Source organism: Pangasianodon hypophthalmus, chromosome 6 (genome assembly GCF_027358585.1).
Source record: "Pangasianodon hypophthalmus isolate fPanHyp1 chromosome 6, fPanHyp1.pri, whole genome shotgun sequence".
In the NCBI taxonomy this organism is placed as follows: Eukaryota; Metazoa; Chordata; class Actinopteri; order Siluriformes; family Pangasiidae; genus Pangasianodon; species Pangasianodon hypophthalmus.
Window position 1 is genome coordinate 5,218,303 of NC_069715.1, and position 18,263 is coordinate 5,236,565.

At 39.4% G+C, this 18,263-nt stretch overlaps 1 protein-coding gene across 2 annotated transcripts in view; it reads left to right on the forward strand.

The window, feature by feature from the left end:
• The window catches only part of LOC113534732 (AT-rich interactive domain-containing protein 3B), a 68,318-nt gene that overhangs the window by 14,603 nt on the left and 35,452 nt on the right, over positions 1-18,263 (forward strand). The gene's annotated exons all lie outside the window — the stretch shown is intronic.

Sequence of the window (18,263 nt, forward strand, 5' to 3'; positions counted from 1 at the left end):
CCGCTGTCACTGCCGGCACGTCCCTAACTTCATCGTATCAAACACACACACGAAGACAGCTGAAATAAAATAAACAACTATTTATTTTGGCTAAGCGGCTTAAAACAACAATACTGCTAGTGTAAGAGGTTTTATGGAAAAGTAGTCCTCGAAAATATCTTTCTAAGAGAGAACTTCAGCTTATTTGATTTCATATGATTTCATTGTACTTCCTGGTTATGGGGAAATCTGGAAAGAGGAAAGGTTTTCTTCGTTAAACAACATTTTTTAAAAAAAAAAAAATCTGTTTATTATTAGGCTTCGATTTTGTGGAGCATCAGCTGTACAAGTCCTTGTATATGAGCTTGTATATGTACAAGAGTTACTATGGAAACGATAACGTAGTATATAAACAATAGTTCATGTTACAGCCAGAAATAGCGTCCGAGCCTTGGGGTTATATACATTTATGATTAGATACATAACATCACCTTTTTTTTGGACAGTACCAGAATATAGATTTCAGCTCAAAACCTGGTTGCCTCTGCCAGGAGGTTAAGAGCTGGCTATGAATCGAGCTTTGAGCAAATCGATGAGCCAAACAACACCGAAATGATGAAAGAAGCCCAAAATCTGGTATTTCTGCTGGAAATATTTATGAGTGGCGATGATTTTAAAACCAGTGTTTTGTATAGAAAATAAACACAAACTTTGTGTTATTCAGTGGAATTATACAACGTCTCTGTATGTTTAAACTGAAAATATCACACGTAATTCTTTCTCTGTATAAAGTTTACGTTAATAATTCTGTCACAAAAATGTAAAGAATAATTCACGTCTTTAAATGAATTCGACAGCCCTAACACACGCTCTGTATAAAGGCATGGAGGGGATTAAACAGGCCGCCTATAGAAAAGCACCACACACACACACACACACACACACACACACAACGTACAGTCGTGTCAGAGGGCAGGATCAGCAGGTTTAACCTGTACAACTGAATGTATATGGGGATGTATATATGTGTGCAGGTGCGTGTGTGTGTACAGGTGTGTATGTGTGTGCACACGTGCGTGTGTGTGTGTGTGTGTGTGTGTGTGTGTGTGTGTGTGTGTGTGTATGTATATAAGTGGGGGGGGGGGGGGTGGGGGGGTGGATATTTGAATATTTACAATCTGAACTGAAATTTCCCTGACAAATCAGCCTCTTGCTATGCATTGTGGAGATCTTTACCATGGATTTCGCCCCTGAAGGCTTTTCAGCTTTTTCTCCTCACCACACCTAAAAAAACAAAAGAGGAACTTCTTTATTCACCGTATAAATCCGTGGGTGTGTGAGCTTTGGGCTTATCACACACTGTGTAGGCGTCTGACACGATGGAATCTGGATCAGCCACTTCATGTCTCAGACATTACAGTTATATAAGAATTGTACTTTTGCACAAGATGTTCTGCTGATAAAAAATAAAAAAAAAAGACGTTCTGTGTTTATAAAAAGCTGATTACGATCATATTGTTGAAAAACAGAAATGACATCTAAAATAGGAACAAAAATAAATAGATATAGATCTGCTTTATTCGGTCATTTAATTTACTGTACAGAGCGCATTGTAGTCTACACAAAGGGGGATATCTATATATATATACTCACACACACACACACACACACACACACACACACACACACACAGACATATTGACACAAGTGCGTTCTGTCATGTCGTATAATTTACAAAAGCTAAATAAAAAAGACTCTTCAGATATCATATTGCTGTGGATCAATATTAGCCATGCATTTATGCTATTTTTCTTTTATAATCTAAATACGTGTTTTTCAGTACTCGTCAATAGCAGTACTGATAACGGAATAAGTAACCTACATAATATTACGTAGTATAAATCAGGGACGTCGTAAACATAAACATTGTTTAAACGTAAACATAAACGTTGTTTACGTTTCCCTGGTTAAAACAGTGACCGTGAAAAGAATACAGGTGTGTGTTCATGTGCTTCAGCTATTAGCTCTGTACTTTATAGCATTAGCTAGCTATTTTTAAGTGCATTAGCTAGCTGCATTAATTACCCTGGGCACGGCTTGTGTGATATAACAGTATTATCATCCGTACATGATATTTATAACAGATTATTTAAGCCATATCGCATGAGCAGGAGTTCGGATATTCTGAACGTCGGCACGGCTGCGATTCGGTGTAGCTGATCATCGGATCGAATAGGGTTGCAGTGTCATTTTACGTCATTGTTGTCTTCCCAATGACAATCCCTCGTTGTCAGTGGCCGATAGCGGCAGATGGTCAAGAACAATTAACATACTGGCTAAGCGGTGCTATTTTCACTCCCCTAGTGTTGTGTGTGAACATTGTGTTCCCTCACCTGGCTAGCGTGTGCTGCTCATACACCTCATAAACAGGAGGTTTAATGTTTATGATGTTTTATCAGGTTATTTGTATTTGTACTATAGGAAGATGCTGTAGTTTCTCGCGCTTGATGTTCTCACAGAGCACAGTTTGCTCGTTAATGGTGAGATGCATCCAGGTCGCTGTCCTTTTGTGTCGTCTGGTCATTAGAGCAGCAGCGCTCACTAGGCTTACGGCACGTAGTATCACATGGTATCAGATGTTGGTATCGGAGCGTTCTTTACGAGTACGAGGATGAAATAAGGACGGGTATGTGATACCAGTATCGGTATCGATGCATCCCTAATCCCTAGTGTGTTTGACTGTGTATAAGATTTATACTTTGCAGTGTTTTGTAGCTCACACATACATCACATACATTTGTTTAGCAGATGCTTTTATTCAGAGTGAGGATGCGGAGGGTGAAGTGACTCTCTGGACATCCTGGGATTTAAACTCATCGAACCATCGCTGTTCTTTACTTCAAATTAAACTCTTTCATAACAGGCTCTGAGCTGAAAGTGTAAAGTCGCTCCTCCAGCAGCTGTCGAGTGGCTGTTTAATGGTAATTTAAAGAGAAGGGCTTTAGTCCAAGCTGTATGTGGGTCAACATATCTCTGAGCCAATAAACTCCCGATTTTAGCTGATGTGGTTAATGAAAGTCAGAACTATGAACTAAACGTATATGATCACACTATACATACACACACACACACACACACACACACACACACACACACACACACAGACACACACGGCTGGGTCAATCATTAACAAGCCTGACTCCCGACACTCATTAAGCTGTTTTAACAAAGAACTCTGGTGTGTGTGTGTGTGTGTGTGTGTGTGTGTGTGTGTGTGTGTGTGTGTAGGTCTTGAATGAACATAGAAATTCAGGACAGCCAAAACCAGCCATTATGTAGTAAGTAAGGAAGAAAACACTTGGGGGGAAAATAATCAACGATCGAATCGTATGATGCCTGATACGGAGTAACGGTTACCACACAGAAGTGGATTATTTTCCAGTAACATTACATCCTGAAAAGTTTTCTTCCTCTTATACCACAGCAGATTGCCAACAAATACAAATTTGTGTTTATTAAAAAAAACAACACGTCACATTTTTTCACATTTAATGTTGCGGAAAGTCCATGAAACTAGTTTCTGTTCTTGCTCACGTTATAGCAGCTACAAACAGTCGTTCCCTCACCAACCTCTCATTCTTTACTCTCTCTCGTGAAGATAATAATATTTAAAAAAAAAAAAACGCAGCTTGTCATGTTACCGAGAAACGTACTGTGACAAAGTGCAGACACTGCAGACTCCTTCCATAAATATTAAAACTTTACCATATCAATGAGTGTATGTTTCTCTTTGTTAAGTAACTAAGTCATTAAATAATCTATAGCTGTTAATATGGAAGCGTTAACGTATTAGAGTCGTGCTGTTACAGAAAATTAATCAACACCTTCAGATTTGAGAACGTGGTATAAAAGATATTAACGAACGCGACCGGTCTGGAAACTTCTTAAGACATGACCGAGCTCATGATGGTGTGACTCGGATCAAATAAAAATTTACATGGGGAGTAATTCCATTATTTGCATCCACTCCTCTGTGATTTTTTTTTTTGTTTGTTTGTTTGTTTGTTTTGTTTGTTTTTCTTCCTCGGCCCCTGAGAAACTTGCTTACCAAATCACCCAAGGTGACAGTCTTGTCCGGGTGACACGTCAGGGAATTTGCAGACAGGTGCTGCCTTTCGCGCTGAGGAGGAAAACGTTTTTTTGTGTTTATTCACCTAGCTGCTTCCTGAATCTTGAAAAGATGAACGCTTTGGAGGATTCACTTGGTACGGGTGATAAAATTCTGTATTGTCTACACTCAGAGCCCATTAGCAGGAGAAAGAAAATAAAATCAATCAGAAGTGCCACCATCTTAGCAAGTGAAAACTGAATATAAAAGATATAAATATAAAAAGTGAAAAATCTTGAATATAATCAAATTGGTCTAGCCTTTCCTTTTATACGATTACAATAACCCAAATATAAGATTATTACCCTTATTATTATTTACCCTTATTATACCCCTTTACTAATTTTAAGCTTCAAGTTTTCTTATTCTATTAGAATAAGATAATTTAGCTTCATTTAAAAAAAAAAATTCATGCTAAAAATGAACAAAATAGATAAAGAAAATAGATTTTAAAAAATGACTAGTAGATAAAGAAAAGTTCAAGCTTGAAATGACTAAAAATGTCTAAATAGAGATTAATAATCTTATATTTGGTTAATTGTCATCTTATAATAAGAAATACTGCATACATTTAACTCAAGATTCAAGATATTTCCACTTGCTAACGTATTGTTTTTTTGCTCTGTGATTCCATATCGTACAGAGTTAATTTTCTAGAAATATATAAAGGTTTCTTAATCATAGCTGCCAAAAAAATTCACCATGGTCATATGAGCATGTCTGATAGTCATCTGGGCTCGTAGACAAAACAACCTTCCAGAAATGTATGGAGGTAATTATGCTGCAAAACATGGCCCTGATCTGAGAATGTGTAAAATGTGCATTTTTTTTTTTCTTTTTTTTTCATTGTAAGAACTTTTATGTTGTACAATAAAAATCTTGCATGTTGAAATTTTTACTCATAGAAAATATTCTTTCAGTTATAGTTTAAATTTGAAGTCACACACAAAGGCTCAAAAATGTGAATACTAATACTAAGATACATACAAATTTATTTATTTGTACATGAATTCATTTTTGGCGCTATGACGTCTTTAACGTGACAACTTCAGATCTATCCACCTCCACATTTGCTGATTTGTGCGCTTGGAATCAGAGCTGGGGGCGGGAGCAGTGGGGATGAGATGTAGTTTGTGACCAATCAGAAGAGCTTATTTTAACGTGCACTAAAAAAAATGCTGAAACGCAGGAAACGGGTCAGTAATGGCACACCAAATGACCAATCCCACTGTAAATTCATTTCATCCATACTGTTTTGCTAATTGTCCAAGCACGTAATTAATATTAAAACATGCTGAAAATAGTCACTTAGCGAACGTAGCTTAAAGTTGTCTTTACAACGCAAGTTTTCACCCATAAAACATAAAAAGCACAATTGCGCTTAATGTAGTTCTTGGAAAGCTGAATGATGGGATGCACTGAACACGGTGATGTTGATATCGTGTGTTTATTATACCACAGCTCTAGCGTAAGCCGTTTCATGCTACAGTAAAGTCGATTAGGTGTTTTTAATTTTCTTATTTTTTAGGTCAGTGTCTTCGTATTAGTAACTCTTCTCTAATAGTTGACCTTTGGAGTAAGAATGGATTTTTTTTTCTCTCTCTCTCTCTCTCTGATTTGGTCTTTAATCAGTTTAATGGACTGAACCTTAGTGTTTTGCTTTGTTTTTTTTAAGCTAAGCTCTTTAGCATTTGCCCTCAAGCACAGGACCCTGATGGTGTTGCGCTGGAACAATATGTACTAGCGCTGAACAATTTATCATAAGTTAATGGTTACCACGCTATTGATTGTTATTGAATGCTATTGGCTTATGTAATATATCACTATCGCAGCACTCAATACGTTCGACTAATCGTAAGACATCGCAATATAGAGCCGAATATACGACACAGAGTTTAGTCTAAAGCCGGTTTTACACTGTGCCTTTGACCGCTTTTTTATTTAAATAAACGCCTTCTTGCGTTCCTGCCAAATGTAAAAGCTTAATATGTAAATATATCTGTAGAAAATAAAGTAGAAATAAACAAGTGTCCCTAGAAAACATGAAACTAATTATTTAACATTAAATATTAGCTTGTTAGAGATTAAGAGCTTATCGTTTTAAGATATTCTAAAATATTAGAAAAACAACAACAGATTTAATTTGATGTAATTAGGGTGATGTGGACGATGTGTAAGGAATAAAACACAACAGAGACTGAAAAGTGTAAAATCCTCCGTCCTGAAGACTTTCCTGTGGCGGAAAACTCTCCTCTGACTGTTACAAAGCACTGACACTGGAGACTCCTTCCATACATATTACATCTCCTCACAGAAAACCTCACTGTATCACTAATTAAACATTTTTCGTTGTTAAAAAACACTGTTTGTATGGAACGTCCTCCGTAAAAGTCCCTGTGAATGAGCTGTTACTATGGAAACAATAACGTATTACAGAGTGCATTGTTTTCGTATAACAGCACAGACTGGAGTGTGTTATTCCACGTGCCAACGATTACAATGTTTAATTTATTTTAATGTTTTTACAGTTTAATGTTGTAAAACATCTGAGAGACAAATTGGTTCCTGTTATCATTTATGCGATTGCTGCGAAAACAGTCGTTCTGTCACCAGCCTCTCTCTCTCTCTCTCGCTCTCTCGCTCTCTTTCTCTCGCTCTCTCTCTCTCTCGCTCTCTCTCTCTCTCTCGCTCTCTCGCTCTCTTTCTCTCGCGCGCTCTCTCTTTCTTGTCATTTTGCCAAGAAACCTGAAAGCATAAACTCCTCTGTCCCGAAGACTTTCCTGTGCTGGGAAACTTTGCAAAGACTGCTACAATTCACTGACACCTGAGACTCCTTCCATAAATGTTTCCTTACAAGAAAATTCACCAGATCAGCGATTATACGCTTTACTTAACACGTTTATTATTAGTCTTAGATTATGCGGAGCATCTGCCATAGAAGTACCTGTGTATGTGTATGAGCTGTTAGTATAGAAACGATAATCGTTACACACGAACGCATTAATATAAACTACAGCCGGAACTACCTGTGCTATTATACGAAAATAAAGCACACCTTCTGACCAATCAGATTTGAGCATTCAACGATCGGGGCAAAAAATATAGTATTGGGATAGATAGTTGATACGTGATGTATTACAATACTTCATTTTGCTGTTTTGCCAACAGAACAGTAGAGCCATAGAGTTTATTTATTTAATAAAATGGTTATAGTTATTTAACGAGGTGGATACAAAATGGATTTTAACGTCCAATCAGTAATGGACTAAAGTAAGTAACAATGGACATTCAGAAAAGTGGATCCTAATGTTTCGTATATTGTGATATTGATATCGTAACGTCTTATCGCCCAGCCTTACACTTAACTAATCCCAGTGCCGTAAAACCTTTTCTGATTCCTAACCATGCAGTACCGGTCTGTGTGACTGCTTTGTGTAACTCGTCACTTTTCCCCCACTTTTCCACCCTGCAGAAAAATGACACCTGAACACGTCTGACTGAATTTCTTTTGTACAAAGCCTTTACTGTTCACATGCTATACAACATTACTGCTCTGATTTACGTTAGAGATACACTGACATGTCGTTCTTTAATAAGTAACACATTGTAAGAGCAGCTACACCGCATCACATTGGTGATTAGTTTCCTATAACAGCACACCTCGAAGTGTTTGATTCCTTATATACAGTATGTGATGATGATATTCTAAAACATGTTAAATAATAGTAGTGCATGACTACGGGGAAATGTTTGACTGTGTATTGCATGTGTGTGTGTGTGTGTGTGTGTGTGTGTGTGTGTGTGTGTGCGCATGTGTGCGTGAGTTTGTGTGTACTATCTGTGCCTTTGTTTGTCTGCAATTATTGTGTGTTTTTTTCTGTATGTGTGTGTGTATGCATTTGTTTTTGTTTTTGTGTGCGCGGCCGTTTGTGTGTGTGTGTGTGTGTGTGTGTGTGTGTGTGTGTGTGTGTGTGTGTGTGTGTGTATATACGTGTATACGCGTACACCCGTCAAGAGTGTGTGAGTTCCCTGTGCTTATCATCTGCCTCAGTTCTGGGTATTAGGGCTGTAAAACTCCAACACCACGTCAGCTTTAATTACGTAGTATTTAATATTTATATGTATAAAAATGATGTAATATGCGTATGTATATGTTTATATGTTTTATATATATATTTTTTTATTATCTTTATATATATGCATATATACTTCCTGATGGAATTAGAGACAAAATGGAGGATCATGTGTAATTGCTGTGCTAAATGATGGAGGACGTGATGTTGCCCCTTAGCCCCTGAAATCAATTACTCTGCTCGCTGTGTGTGTGTGTGTGTGTGTGTGTGTGTGTGGAATGTGTGTTAATAAAATGACTACCTGTCAGATGATACACTGCTGCAGGTGATAGACACACACACACACACACACACACACACACACACAGAGGAATGCCATCTTGTATTTAACTGTTAATTGCTGTTATTAAAGCAGTTCATGTTAAAGATCCATGTGCAGATTAGGCTGTAAAACTGGAAGCTCCTCCTCTGTTGCTTTTCTCTGGCATGTCATTGTGATGTTTTGTATGTGTGTGTGTGCGTGCACATGTGTGTGTTTTTATTATATGTGTGTGTCATCAGAACAAAACAACCTAATTCTGTCCCAGGGCTCATTTTAAGTTTTATGCTTTATATATAGATTAACATTTTAAGCGGTAACGTTTCTAACACACACAACTTGTTCTGCAGCACGTTTTTTATAGCCTGCCTGTGGCATATCTGCCTGTGTGTTTATCACATACATGTTTGCACGCACATGTGTGTGTGTGTGCGATGAGTGTACAAAACCCACACAATTAACCTAAATCTCACGGACAGTGGAAACTATTTGTGTTCGTGAGAGTGACTGTGGATGAGTCCATGTGCGTAGAAAAGGAATTAATAACAGAACTGAAATGATGTGAACTCATAACTGTGCAGTATTATAAAAGTAGAACCGGAGGACAAAACGCGTAATAAGTAAGGAATTAACACGTTGGGGCATGCAGTTATAGGAAATTAATCAACGGTGTGATGGTTACCACTGATGTTGATTATGTTCCAATAAGAGCATGTCCTGAAGTGTTTTAAGTCTTCGCTTATGTTTTGGCAGGTATAAACAGACGTTCTCTCACCAGCATCTCTTTTCTCTTTCCCGTGTCGTAAAACAAGGTCCCATGTGGAGCGTATGGAGTACAAGTCCCTGCGCAAATTGTTAGTATAGAAACAATAACGTATTACGAGCTGTTGAATTCTCCGTTCTGATTACAGGTGTTGATTAATTTTCTACACCAGCTGCAAATCACATTGAATATGTTGAATTGTACTGAATTATTATTATTTTTTTTTCAAATGAATGTAAAATCCAGTAAAACAAATAGACACCTGCAAATCGACCTCACTAACCAATCAAATAGCAGCTTTAATTCATGTCACGGACGACTCTCGTCATGTCAAACTGTTACCAAAGACTGACGCATCTAGTGTTTTGATATTACGAGCAATAACAATCCTGTGATGTGCGCTACGTTCGGTAGATTCTAGCTAGCTAGGCTGTGTCTTACTCTGCCTTCAGGTACTGTCAGAAATATCGTAATTACAAGGTGAACACACTTTGCATTATGGGAAATCTTTAAAAAAAAATCATTTGTTTGTAGTTAGCATTTGTTTGTATTGTTGTTTGTATTTATTTTTGTAACATCAGTGACAAAACGTTGAGAGAAAGAAAGTAAAGAACTGAACGCTTAACATACAAAATTATCATTTAAATCTTTCCGTCTGCTGTAGACGAGTTTTTGTTGTTGACACGCCCCCAAGTCGGAAAGTCAGGACTCTTAGGAAAAAAATACGAGTTCCTGAGATGTAATTACGACACTGCAGTGGCATTCATGTGCATATACCTTGTAATTACGATATTTCTGACAGGGGGAATAAGATAATAATAATAATAAACCTAGCTGGCTAGAATATAGCGTGTTTTTTGACAACAGGTTGATGAGACGTGACGTGACGTGACGTGACATCATACGTGACATAAATTAATGCCTCTGTTTTATTCACAGAAACACATCTGTTTGTTTTACAGGAAAAAAAGTTGACACATTGGCGTGAAAAAGCATTAAGTCTCTAGGATTACAGTGAACCAACATCTTCATGGTTGAGTGTGTAATTGTTTGTGAGGATGATCAGCTCAGGCTGTCACAGCGTGTGTGTGTGTGTGTGTGTGTGTGTGTGTGTGTGTGTGTGTGTGTGTGTGTGTGTGGGAGGGAAATATGCAGTGTGTGTTTTATCAGTGTAAGAATTAGTAAATGAGCTCTGAGTGAAGTGAAAAGACCTGCTGACAGATTGTGTGGTTAAAAAAAACCACTCAGATGTCACTTAAAATCCTAATTATCTTAATTATTCCTCTCACGCGCACACACACAGACACGCGCACACACACATACACACACATACACACACACACATGTTTGTCTTAGCGTCCTTGTGAGGAATAAAAAAGCTGTTTTATTCGTGAGCACCAGCCAAATGCCCCCACAAGGTCAAACCTGTGAGGTATTCCTATCTTTGTGAGGACATGGGGTCCCCACCAAGATAGAAAAACATGCCTGCACACAGACACACACACACACCCACACACACACACACACACACACACACACACACACACACACACACACTCAACCCTCTCCACTCGTTAAGTTCTGATGTACAGACATGTTCTACACACTACAGATTAAGGATGTGTCTTCTGAGTAATTATAATGTTCGGATATCCGTAGGAATTAATGATTGCGTATTCAGTTAACCGCAATCAGAGCGTATTTAACACGTCAGAATCAAGTTTTCCGCTGCAATTAAACGTTCCTCCTGTCAGCAGCGACACGGTTTTGTGTTTGTGGTTTGTCTCCAAGGTCAAAAGTGGATTATTTTCGTATAACCGCACGGTCCGCAGTGTCTTATTCTGCTCATACTGCAGCGATTTGCCAGTGATTGCGATGTTTATTTTATTAACGAAGGACATGCTATGCATTTGACTCGAGGTTTACATTAGCCTTCCTAGCACACTCAGTCACACTCAAGCACGAGTAGGCTACGAAGGTTTTTCCAAATTTACAGGATTGTCCTGAATGGCATGAAGAGTTTCTGTAAACGTTCATAACGAACGATGTTACACATAAATCCTTCCGAATCCAGCTTGATAAATGAGGCCCATTGTGTGAAAATGTCTGCTTACAGTGTAAAGTATAGACAACAAGTGGTTCGGAATGAGGATGTGAGAGTCCTAACACATTCCTGTCTATGGTATATAATGTAGAATGGCAGACATGATCAAGTTCAACTGTGCGTGAGAAAGTGTGTGTGTGTGTGTGTGTGTGTGTGTGTGTGTGTGTGTGTGTTTGAGAGGAAAAGTAACTCTCTGGTCTGAGTATGTTCTTCTGATGTAATGTGTAAAGAATCCAGACATGTCACTTGTGTCATCTTTGGGATTTAATATACAACAGTGCATGTTGAACAGTAAGCAGACTCCTCATTCCACACGTGTCCGTGGTGTCACTGTGATTTCCCTGATTATTATGAGCGTTACATGACGACTTGTTTTGCAAAGAGAAGCGTGCTTTGCTTCCTGGAGCAACTACGGAGAAAAAAAAGAAAAAAAAAACAGACATGAAATCTGCTTTTTGTAGTTTACCTGATTCCTGAGTACATACTCCAGTCCTCATGTATAGTTGTGTGTGTGTGTGTGTGTGTGTGTGTGTGTGTGTGTGTGTGTGTGTGTGTGTGTGTGTGTGTGTGTGTGTGTTGTGGCGTGGCATGGCTCTCTGTTCTTCCTAACAACTGTCTTGCATATGTTTGTGGTCACTTGATGGAAATTCATTCGTATCAGTGTCGACTCTTTGAACGACTCTGAGTTTGGATTTGATTCTGATTCATTTTGGATTTCTGTGAAATGAATCCCTAAAACTTATGTATGTTTATGTACGTTTGTGTCTCTCTCTCTCTCTCTCTCTCTCTCTCTCTCTCTCTCTCTCTCTCTGTATGCCATTGTTTCAGTTTCCTGTGTCTCTGTCTGTTCTCTGTCTCACTCTCTCTTTGGCACACTCAGTCTGTCTCTCTCATTGTATGTTTACGTACGCCTGTCTCTCTGTCTCTGCGTCTGTTTTTCTTTCTGTGTAACTCTCTCTTTCTCTCTCTCACTCTGTGTTCTGTCTTTGTTTGTCTGTCTCTCTCTCGGTTCTCTTTGGCCCTCTCTCTTTAACTTGCTTTGTCTCTCTCTTCCTCTGTTTGTCTCTCTTTGTCTGTCTCTCTTCCTCTGTATCTCTCTGTGTTTGTCTCTCACTTTTGTGCTGTCTCTCCCTCTCTCTCTCTCTCTCTCTCTCTCTCTGTGTGTCTGCATCTGCCTCTCTCTCTCTGTCTCTCTATCTATCTCGCTCTCTCTCGCTCTCTCTGTGAGGCAAAAGTGCCTGGTCTATCTGTCACTTCCTGTTAGAATGTGCTATCTCTCTTCCCCTGGTTGTTGGTGTAATCCTGAAGACAGGCGCATACTGAATTAACCCTAAAAGAATGCACAGTAAGCAAGAAAGCCGGGGTCGGAGCTGAGATTAGCCTGACTGCGTGTGGACACGTTTATTTCCCCTTTCTGCTGCGTTCGTGGTGCCTAGTGGTAATGTGCAAGCTGTAATGACGTCATTTCCCACCTCGAGACGTTCGGCGTGCGAAGTTGAACGTGGACGCCTCCGCAAAAGCGCGTGTTTTTTAGAGCACATAAAGCTCATCAAAAGCTACTTTAAGTGCACTTTAACAGTTACAGGCCTGAGTGGCTACTGGTGCTGCTCTACTGTAGTGAACTTCAAACATCATGCACCATTTTGGACTGAAATTGCAGCACAACAGCAACAGCAAACAATAGCGACTACGTTAGCAACAAGCTAGCCGGCTAATGTTAGTGATAACTCTAATGTTGATGATTACTTTCTCAGAACAGTGATTAGTGTGGTCATTGTTACAGATTTAACCAAGTGATGTGTCTGTATAAGAACTGATCCAAAGCCAATACTGCTGTAAAGTCATTTAAAAGTAGAGAAGTGCGACTTTCCCGTGTTCACAGTGTGAGCAGCCATGTTGATTTAACGTCACTCTGTAAGGAACTCAGGAAAGGAACTGGTAGCTGAGAAGACTACCCCAAGTTGAGGCTGTGTTTTCGGTGTTTTTTACCAGTTGTAGGCAGGTAATTACAAGTTAGAACGTCGCCTCGAACGCAGCGTAAGAGCCAGCTGTGGGAGTGTGAGAGTGGAACTGAAGTGAGGCGGCTCCTTCTGCGTGTGCACCTACGCATTACTGTAGAGTCTGATCAACAGACTGAGAGGAGCCATTAGCACACAGCGGTCAGCAGACAGCCAGAGGCAGAACAAAGCATGAACAAACACTCAGAGCATTCCTGCACTGACCACGGCTCCTCAACGAGACCCAACACGTCCACAACGGACACGTCCCAGCTTTCTGACGCGAGCTACAGAGAGAGAGACAGAGAGAGAGAACTACAGAGAGAGAGATTGAGAGTGAGAGACAGAGAGAGAGAGATTGAGAGTGAGAGACAGAGAGAGAGAGATTGAGAGTGAGAGACAGAGACAGAGAGAGAGAGATTGAGAGTGAGAGACAGAGAGAGGGATTCAGAGTGAGAGACAGAGAGAGACACTGAGAGTGAGAGACAGAGAGACAGAGAGGTTGAGAGTTAGACAGAGAGAACTACAGACAGAGAGAACTACAGACAGAGAGAACTACAGAGAGAGAGAGAGACAGAGAGAGAGAGAGACACTGAGAGTGAGAGACAGAGAGGTTGAGAGTGAGACAGAGAGAGAGAGATTGAGAGTGAGACAGAAAGAGAGAGGTTGAGAGTGAGACAGAGAGAGAGAGTGAGAGACGGAGAGAGAGAGATTGAGAGTGAGAGACGGAGAGAGAGAGATTGAGAGTGCGCGACAGAGAGACAAAGATTCAGAGTGAGAGATTGAGAGATAGAGGGGAAAAGAGAGAGACAAAGATTCAGAGTGAAAGCCAGAGAGGGAGAGAAAAAGAGAGACAGAGATTGAGAGAAAGTGAGCGAGTCAGGGAGAGATTCAGTGTGAGAGAGAGAGAAGTGAGAGAGAGGGAGACAGAGAGAGAGAGAGAGAGAGAGAGAGAGAGAGACAGGGAAGTGAGAGAGAGAGACAGAAAGACAGAGAAGTGAGAAAGAGAGAAACAGAAAGATTCAGTGTGAGAGAGGGAGGGAGAAAGAGATAGATGAGAGATGGAGCTGGCTTTACATTTCCTACTCTATAGATTAATTTGTATTCTGCAAATCTGGAGAGAGTTATTTCAAATAATTATAATTATATAATTACAATAATCCCTCAAAAATTCAAATATCTCACAACTACTCTGTGAAAGTAGCTTTAAACGCTGCCAAGTTCTAAACAAATTCATTTATTTTACAACGTAAACAATTACAAAATGTGTCTTTATACAGTCCTGTGCAAAGGTCTTGTAAAGAAATACTGTAGAGTAAAGATGCCTTCAAAAATAATGTTTCTACATTAAAAAAATACTATAAAGAGCAGTAAACAGTAATAAATGAAACAAAGTCAATATTTGGTGTGACGATCCTTCGCTTTTAAAAAAAAAAATTAGTAGTCTCAGGTGCAGTGTGTGCAGTTTTATAAGGAAATGAGCTGGAAGTGTTACTGAGCGTCTTGCAGAAGCAGCCACAGTTCTTCTGGAGACTTTGACTGTCGACTCGCTTCTTATTTCTGCAGCGAAACTCAGCAGCCTTCATTATGTTTTTATCTGTAAAGTGTCTCTTATGGAATCTGCTGCTTTCTTTACTGACATACAAACATTTTTCTGTAACATTTCATTTTGTGCTGGAAAACTAATGTTTGGAATCTAAAATGTTGTTGTACTGAATCAGTAATGTAGAAGTCAGAAAATAAAAACCTATAACACAGTTTGTTCTCAAAAAAAGGTACCTAAGACTTTTGCACAGTACTGTGTGTGTATGTATGTGTGTGTATGTGTGTGTGTGTATGTGTGTGTGTGTATGTGTGTGTGTATGTGTGTGTGTATGTGTGTGTGTATGTGTGTGTGTATGTGTGTATATATATGTGTGTGTATATATATATATATATGTGTGTGTATGTGTATATATATATATATATATATATATATATATATATATATATATATATATATATATATATATATGTGTGTATGTTTTTAATTAGTTTCCCAATATTAGCTAGTGTGTGGTGTTGTGTATGTTCAGTAGTGTTGTGAAATGTAGAAAAAAAATTTTTAAAAATAAAAAGAGAGACAGAAACCCCTTCAGTGAGAAGGTGTGTCTGAGACTTTCCCGATTTAGATGTGCGTTGCTTTCACAGGAACTTTGCGTACTACTGCTCATTTTAATTCTGATTTGTGTATCGTCTGGCTCTCCTGAATGCTGATTTAAATCTGATTTCAGCTTTCTGCGTCCACCTGTAGAGCCACGTCATTACAGACACGCAAAAACGTGTTGCTGTCTCAGCCTCGTGTCTCAGCCTCGTGTCTCAGCCTCGTGTCTCAGCCTCGTGTTCACGCAGCAGGGCTTTGTCCTCCGGTTCTGAGAAGTCCACTGCAGTGCATCGAGCCGTACACTTTGATCACACCATGTGTGTTTTAGTTTAATCGAGCTGTATTGATCACTGTGTAGTCCTGTTGTTTACCAAGTGTTTGTGCATGTGTGTGTATGTGTGTGTGCGCGCGCTCTTGTTTGCTCAGGTTTAGTAGCTAATGCATGACCTGTGGATTTATGGGACATCAAACCGTAGACACTGATTAAAGATTAACTCTGTAGATATCAGCGTTTGGTCCAGTCTGAGGTCGAGATCATGCAGGTCAGTGTTTCTCAATCGCAGCGCTATAGACCTGATGCCCCGCACGCTTTAGTGCTTTAAGACGCCTGACTCGGATCAGAAAGAGACGCATGGATAAGTGAGGAGAATACGGGTGTTAAATCTGGAAAAAAAGCATAAAATTAGTCACATCCCTTAGGGTTAGTGCCACATGATGATATTTCAATATCGTGATATCACAGCATCATACACTTTTCTAATTATTGTTATTGTGACATGTCGGTGCTTTTATTACGTTTTTGTATCTCAAGCCATTTCGTTCCATTTGTTTCTTTTTCTCGTTTTCTTTATAGATTTTTTTTTTTTTGCTGTAACAGCATGTGGTTTATTCCTCTTATACCACAGCCATTTGTTTAATCAAAGAATGACACGTCATATTCTCAAGTTCCTGTCATCACTGACGTTTTGTAAAAAAAAGAAAAAACAGCAATGCAGTAACAACAATTATAATAACGGCACAAAAGTGTTTTGTTCTTTCAGAAATTTGCCTCCAATTACAATTTTTAATTTATTAAAAAAAGATCTTTTTTTTTTTATCTTTTTATAGTTACATTTAATGTTATGGAACATCATGAAAAACTTTTTTTTCCACAAAATATTGTGATAAATTAGATCAAGATATGCTTTTTTCAGAGCATTTTACAGTGCTGATCAACTAACTGAATAGATGCTAATGTATACTTTTTGGTTATGAATACTTCATATTCTCTTGTTCTTTGTTGAATAATTAATTTTTGTACATATTAAATAAAAATCATCTTTATTCTCATCTCATTTTATGTATTTTACATAGACATAAATATTGAGGCAGGCTACACATATTGTGTAGTGTGTAAAAAGTTATCCAGTGTCGTGATTTGATCATTTTGTTACATCTTTGTTACAAGTTACATCTCTCCTACATAGTACTTCCAGCACACACACACACACACACACACACACACACACGGGCGCTGAACATCTGGAGGTTGAGATGGAAATGAGTTAACCAAATGCACAGGAGCATAATGTATGCCCTTTAAATGTCTTTGCTGCATTATGTGACATGATGTACCTCTGTATGTGTGTGCGTTTGTGTGTGTGTGTCTGTGTGTGTTCTCCGATCAGTTCTCCAAACGTTAGCAGACCCTGCTCTCCGGCTGCTCACACCTCTCCAGACGAGGCCTGTTTTTGTTCCCAAGGCTTTTATCGTTTCCTCGTCTAACTAACATTCCTGTCCAGAACATTCCACCGACCTCCAGCCCTTATTTACGCAGCCGTTGGTCACCCCTATGAGCTGTGTGTGTGCGTGTGTGTGCGTGCGCGTGTGTGCGCGTGCGTGTGTGTGAGAAAGAGAGAGAAAGAGAGGGTGTCTTTTAGTGCCCTTCTGTCCCCCAGCAGCGCAGCTCGTGAACTTGACTTGCCATTGCAGCTGTTTTGGGTCGAGGTGTGTGTTGGAGGGGGGGCTGAATGCAGCTGGGTGGGGGAGGGATGGAGGGATGAAGAGGGGGAGGTGGAGGTAGATAAATGATGGAGGTGCAGCACAGATGGCCTCTGGTTGTGTGGGGGTTAAATGGGTGGACAACTTTATTTACCATTTCCTGGGAAGAGACACCTGTGAGGGGGGCCTGAAGTGAGGTGTTTCTCTGTGTGTGTGTGTGTGTGTGTGTGTGTGTGTGTGTGTGTGTGTGCCCGCTCTCACACATGGCTAGCGATGATCCTGAATTGTGTGAGTTTAAGAGGTGCAGCTGTGAATATCCATCAAAACGGCATGATCTGTGCTGTGAATGTGTGTCATATTCCTCCAACACACAGTTAAGCTGAATCCAAAATGGCTTCCTGTTCACTATATATGCTCACTACCTAGGGTATAACACAGTGCCTTCGTAGAACCTGGATAATGTAATGTATATTCGAAAGATGTCCATTTGTCTTTAACAGTGACTTCAATAGTGCCTCCACTTACATGTCCTATCACTTCAGCGCAATAATGCAATGCATGCATTATTAAAAATGTGAAAATAAAGTAATCTCAAATGATTATTCATAGGTGACTTCTGACAAGATTAAAAAAAAAAATTAGGAAATGTTTCTGTGCCGTTTTGCATAACTTACAACAGAAGCTCCCGGAGAATTAGCGTGCTCTTTAAGGAAGACGCTGGTGTCCATGCGGTGTCG